General features: G+C 36.2%; 2 long non-coding RNA genes across 2 annotated transcripts; both read left to right on the top strand.

Annotated features, from left to right (window-relative positions):
• Nucleotides 1-461: 461 nt before the first annotated feature.
• Nucleotides 462-3,543, top strand: LOC119736248. Its single transcript, XR_005272296.1, has 2 exons — nt 462-754; nt 1,587-3,543. It is a non-coding gene; the product is annotated as an uncharacterized LOC119736248 (long non-coding RNA).
• A 547-nt stretch (nt 3,544-4,090) lies between these two features.
• Nucleotides 4,091-5,383, top strand: LOC119735390. The gene is made up of 2 exons (XR_005272156.1): nt 4,091-4,383; nt 5,216-5,383. It is a non-coding gene; the product is annotated as an uncharacterized LOC119735390 (long non-coding RNA).
• The last annotated feature ends 631 nt before the right edge of the window (nt 5,384-6,014 follow it).

The following is a 6,014-nucleotide window of genomic DNA, read 5'->3' as shown; positions in this document are numbered from 1 at the left end:
AAGGTTCCAGCTTAACTTGCGAGGTGTAGTAAGAGTAGATGTTGCCCACATATGCAATTCTTTCTGTACATTTTAGTTGCTTTTACTTTGCATTCATTTTGTGCCACGTAGACGTCAACCCCATTTCCAAGAAGTGTTTCCGGATTGCTATATAAAGCACAGCGATATCATCTAATAATACAAAGTAGTTTGTTTTTCAGTAAGCCTCAAGATAACGCAAGCTTAGCAACATGATTATTTATAAGATGATGTAACCAGGTCGGGTTTCAGTACTTACTTTTCCCCGACTGGTTCCTTACTCCAGCATTATTTCATAACTTCTTAACTTCGTGTTTGTGTCATTTTACATGTGAGCAGCCATTGCGATCATGCTTTTAGCCTAGCGCCCTCTCGCGGCCAACTAAACTTTTTTTTAACAGCGCGCGCCGCCTAGAATTTTGCTTAACTATGCGATGGGCGTAGCGAGCGTGCAAGTTTTGCATTCCACCGCGCTTTGTTTAAGCGGAATAGTTGACATTCCGGGCGTTTCGGTATAGTTTTCTTGTAGGGCCTGCTGCGGAATATTGTTGATTTCGATCCAACATCTTGTTGCGAGCAGACCATCTATTACGAGCGCTTACACTCTCCACTTTTATTGAAATTTTGAGAGAGGCTCCCTATACTGCAGTAGAATAGTTTCATCTATTTTTTGCTGCTTCTACTTCGATTTTCACATCGGACACGGAGTAGGCATGAACGTAGATCTTCCCAAGTGGTGAGTAAATCCTTTGTCTGATATTTCACATTTTTATGCCTAAAACATTTTTATGCCTCAAACATTTTTATGCCTAAAATCTTTTTATGCCATCATGTATGAAACATTCTGGTATTTTGTATGTTGGTTTATTGCTAGAACCAAAGGCCGTCAAAACGGACACGGCCGGAAATTTGCCTTGCGATCACGACGGATTATTAACTTTTGAAACAAATCTGTCGTCGTGATTTGCAAGTATTTTTGAGAATGATTTTAATGATTCTCTATTTAATTCTTGCATGAGATGGCAAAAAGGATTTTTTGTTGACTTTATTTTATACTTTAAACATTTCGGGTAAACACCGTCCATTTATTTTAACACAATCTCTTACTATTTTAATATTTTTCGGCATTTCGGAAAACAATGTTATTAAGCACTTTATTTTTGTGAACTACAAATTTTCCTTTTGAAACGAACACAAATTGGAACTTATGAGCAACACAAGTACGCTAACTTCAACTTAAATTTTAGTGTTGCCATAATATTTACGTTCTCATTTATCTTTTGAAATAGACTTTTCCCATTTCCCCAAAACTATCAGTTTTCTATTGCTATGATCATTCGGGAATTTGTTATTAGGGCATGGTATTATATTCTGATTTCATTTTATAACATAACTTGGCGAATAATTCATTTCTATTTTTCGGATTTAAAATTACATTATATGTACATAAAATATCCATATTCTTGCATAATTGCCATTTAAATAATTCTTCTGTTTGGGCAACAATCATTTTATGCCACAGTAATTCCCATAATTCATTAGACATTTATTGTTTTTATGCATTTCAGATTAATATCCTTGGAGCTACTTCATTAGCCATTTCCCTTTTGACTGTCGTTTTTATACACCCAACCAAGTTTCTAATATAATTCTTGTGTAAATATCTAATAATTTGTATATATTGTCTCTATTTGTATTATAAATAAAACCATTTCATATTTGTGAGACTACAGAAAGTTCGCTCTTCCCAAATCATTTTTTAGTGGAACCACTCGGACATAAGGAGAGTGCCCCATTTTAACAAACTAAATTCCACTCTCCCCGGTTACACTTGGCGTAGTCGGCAGGATAGCTTTGCTATCCACTTTATTTTAGATTTGGGAGCGAAATTAGATAAATTAAATCAGAGTAAACGACAGTCAAATATATAGGGAATTCGCCTGGCACTGATGAGACCGGGAGCTCTAGCTGTGGCGTCGTTCTGCTCGTGACGATTGGGAGTCCAGGCTAAGCTCAGCATCGGCATAGTAGGCCCAGCGGAGGTTGGGTACCAGACCGGGTTGACTAAGGAGGGGTGTACCGACCCAGGTTCCTGCCGCCTTCCTTCCTTGGTGCCATTTGAAAGAACTGCCAGCTGAGAACCACTGACTGACCTCCAGAGTGAGCTGCAGGAGTGTGTCATCTGCTGCCATTAGACGCCACTGAACTGTCTTCTTTTGGCGAAATCCAAAAACAGAACTCCTTCCATCTTTGTGGCCGTCCATCGATCTGACAGCGACGATTGGTCTCTGGAGCGGGCTGTAGGAGCTTCATTTTTCATATTTTTGCTGGTGGTGGTTATATTTCTTGCTTGTTGTGATTCATTGCATTATTATTGTTCTCTGAAAATGTAGAAAAAAAGACTAAAAACACAACGAAATTTTACCTGTGAAACACATATTGTGCCTGCTTATACACACTGTAGCGTAGAGTTGGACGGATCCAAAGCTTTTTTATTTTTAGTATTTTAATTGTTATTTCAATATGCACTGCTCCTTTATAGCTCAATATTCTTCCTCTCATAGTAATTGTTGTATTTATTTCAACATTACCTTTTTGACTTATTGAGGAAGTGCTTGGAATTCTTGGTATTTTTAATGGAGCTCTGTTACAATGATTCTTGTTGAACATTTTTAACGCCCTTGAGGCAGTTGTCTTTTCTTTTATATTTCTCTGTGCATGCAGATTTGGGACATACTACCACTTGGGTGACTACGTTCATGCCATCCATCCCTTCTTCCACCCCGTGATTCACCTTTCATTTTAGTTGCACGTGATTCGACCGTGCTTGGGTATTATATAGTGGATATTATAGGTGCACTGCAGCTGCTAGAAGCTAAAGCGTGCATATTAGGTTGTCGTTGCTTGACTGCGTACGCGCGTCTTCAGCTAAACCCTAACATTTTTGTACATGTTTTTACTTTTTTTTATCGTCCCATTGCCAGTATACTGATTCTTTTTGTAGCAATATATTGAAATCATAGCTGCAGAAAAAAAACTATTTTGCAAATGATTTAATTAGCGCTTTAGGCGAAAAAACCTTTTACATCTTTAACCTATGATAAATCTTAAATGCAGACGCCATATCTTTTATTTCACATTGTACATGTAGATTCCATTATATCTGTATTGATAAGTAAAGCCAGTATTTGGTAAATTTTATTCTCTCATTATCCTAATTTCGTTTTAACCACTGTTGGGATTAGCTAACCCAACTAGGATAAATAGACATGTTTAGGTTGGGGTTGAAAGACGTCCTGTAAATAGATGTTGAGGATTTTGTTTTTTAAAATGCATTAAGTGTAGCCAGATACTAGGGTTTTTATAGTTAGATTAGTGTAGAATGATTATATATTGAGAATTAGGTTATTGGGTCCATTGGAGGATAATCTCTATTTCTCTAGCGACATGCTAGAGGTGGACCATATTTTTGCCATTTTTCTCTATCCCGTCATTCAACACTATCTTGCAATTTTAATTAATACTGATATTATGGATGTTTTTTAGGGATTTTTTATTTGTAGAAACTCATAGCCAAATCTTCATATTTTTTACGAGGACTTTCATATGTCTAATTTTGGCCAAATTGGGAGTTTTAGATTTAAGGTCCATAATGAGGTAATCTCTAATTCACTAGTCAAATACTAGTGGTGGACAATCTTTTATCGCGCTCTCGACCATTTGAACATATTATTATTGTCCAAGTTTATTTCGAGGAGCTGGTGTAGTAGTTTTTATAAATAGGATATTCCTTTTAACTGTTAGTTACTATGAAATTCCCTTTTAAAAATTCTTTTTTTTCTTTAAAATTAGGGGGTGAGTGTAACCAGGTCGGGTTTCAGTACTTACTTTTCCCCGACTGGTTCCTTACTCCAGCATTATTTCATAACTTCTTAACTTCGTGTTTGTGTCATTTTACATGTGAGCAGCCATTGCGATCATGCTTTTAGCCTAGCGCCCTCTCGCGGCCAACTAAACTTTTTTTTAACAGCGCGCGCCGCCTAGAATTTTGCTTAACTATGCGATGGGCGTAGCGAGCGTGCAAGTTTTGCATTCCACCGCGCTTTGTTTAAGCGGAATAGTTGACATTCCGGGCGTTTCGGTATAGTTTTCTTGTAGGGCCTGCTGCGGAATATTGTTGATTTCGATCCAACATCTTGTTGCGAGCAGACCATCTATTACGAGCGCTTACACTCTCCACTTTTATTGAAATTTTGAGAGAGGCTCCCTATACTGCAGTAGAATAGTTTCATCTATTTTTTGCTGCTTCTACTTCGATTTTCACATCGGACACGGAGTAGGCATGAACGTAGATCTTCCCAAGTGGTGAGTAAATCCTTTGTCTGATATTTCACATTTTTATGCCTAAAACATTTTTATGCCTCAAACATTTTTATGCCTAAAATCTTTTTATGCCATCATGTATGAAACATTCTGGTATTTTGTATGTTGGTTTATTGCTAGAACCAAAGGCCGTCAAAACGGACACGGCCGGAAATTTGCCTTGCGATCACGACGGATTATTAACTTTTGAAACAAATCTGTCGTCGTGATTTGCAAGTATTTTTGAGAATGATTTTAATGATTCTCTATTTAATTCTTGCATGAGATGGCAAAAAGGATTTTTTGTTGACTTTATTTTATACTTTAAACATTTCGGGTAAACACCGTCCATTTATTTTAACACAATCTCTTACTATTTTAATATTTTTCGGCATTTCGGAAAACAATGTTATTAAGCACTTTATTTTTGTGAACTACAAATTTTCCTTTTGAAACGAACACAAATTGGAACTTATGAGCAACACAAGTACGCTAACTTCAACTTAAATTTTAGTGTTGCCATAATATTTACGTTCTCATTTATCTTTTGAAATAGACTTTTCCCATTTCCCCAAAACTATCAGTTTTCTATTGCTATGATCATTCGGGAATTTGTTATTAGGGCATGGTATTATATTCTGATTTCATTTTATAACATAACTTGGCGAATAATTCATTTCTATTTTTCGGATTTAAAATTACATTATATGTACATAAAATATCCATATTCTTGCATAATTGCCATTTAAATAATTCTTCTGTTTGGGCAACAATCATTTTATGCCACAGTAATTCCCATAATTCATTAGACATTTATTGTTTTTATGCATTTCAGATTAATATCCTTGGAGCTACTTCATTAGCCATTTCCCTTTTGACTGTCGTTTTTATACACCCAACCAAGTTTCTAATATAATTCTTGTGTAAATATCTAATAATTTGTATATATTGTCTCTATTTGTATTATAAATAAAACCATTTCATATTTGTGAGACTACAGAAAGTTCGCTCTTCCCAAATCATTTTTTAGTGGAACCACTCGGACATAAGGAGAGTGCCCCATTTTAACAAACTAAATTCCACTCTCCCCGGTTACAATGACTTCGTTTGAATTTACTCATGGCATTTTGCCTCTTTGAATCCCAATTAATTAAACAAACACTGTATTCAAATTTACCAATATCAGGTTGTTATTTTGTATCAAGACAGTAAGGACCATTTTGTGTTCCGATAGATTTGTTGTGGCCTTTAAAGCAGCTCGTCCGACACAAATTACGACAAACTAAGTTGAATTTATAAACGACCGAGAAAAGTGGTGATAACACTTTGATCTCCTCGATTGTTCAATTGTCCTTTGTAGTTAATATACAGCGACAGGGTGATTTGAAATCTGTCAAGATTTGTTTTAATCGCATCTTTACATTTCATATGCAGAGCCCTCGATGCAGAGTCAGTTGTCTTTGATCTTCATTGCAGTCGGTATAGCAGCTGCACTTTTGCTTGTTCTTGTAGCGGCGATTGTCTTCTGGAAACGCAAAAAGGGTAAGTGTTTTTTGGCAAACCCGGTTTACTGTAAACCCTGCTTTTGATATTGGCTGTCTTACTACCGAGCTGTCGTACTGTCATACTGCTGT

This window comes from Patiria miniata, unplaced genomic scaffold (genome assembly GCF_015706575.1).
Source record: "Patiria miniata isolate m_02_andy unplaced genomic scaffold, ASM1570657v1 HiC_scaffold_29, whole genome shotgun sequence".
In the NCBI taxonomy this organism is placed as follows: domain Eukaryota; kingdom Metazoa; phylum Echinodermata; class Asteroidea; order Valvatida; family Asterinidae; genus Patiria; species Patiria miniata.
Note: the sequence above shows the minus strand (reverse complement) of the source record. Positions and strands in the feature narration are given on the sequence as shown.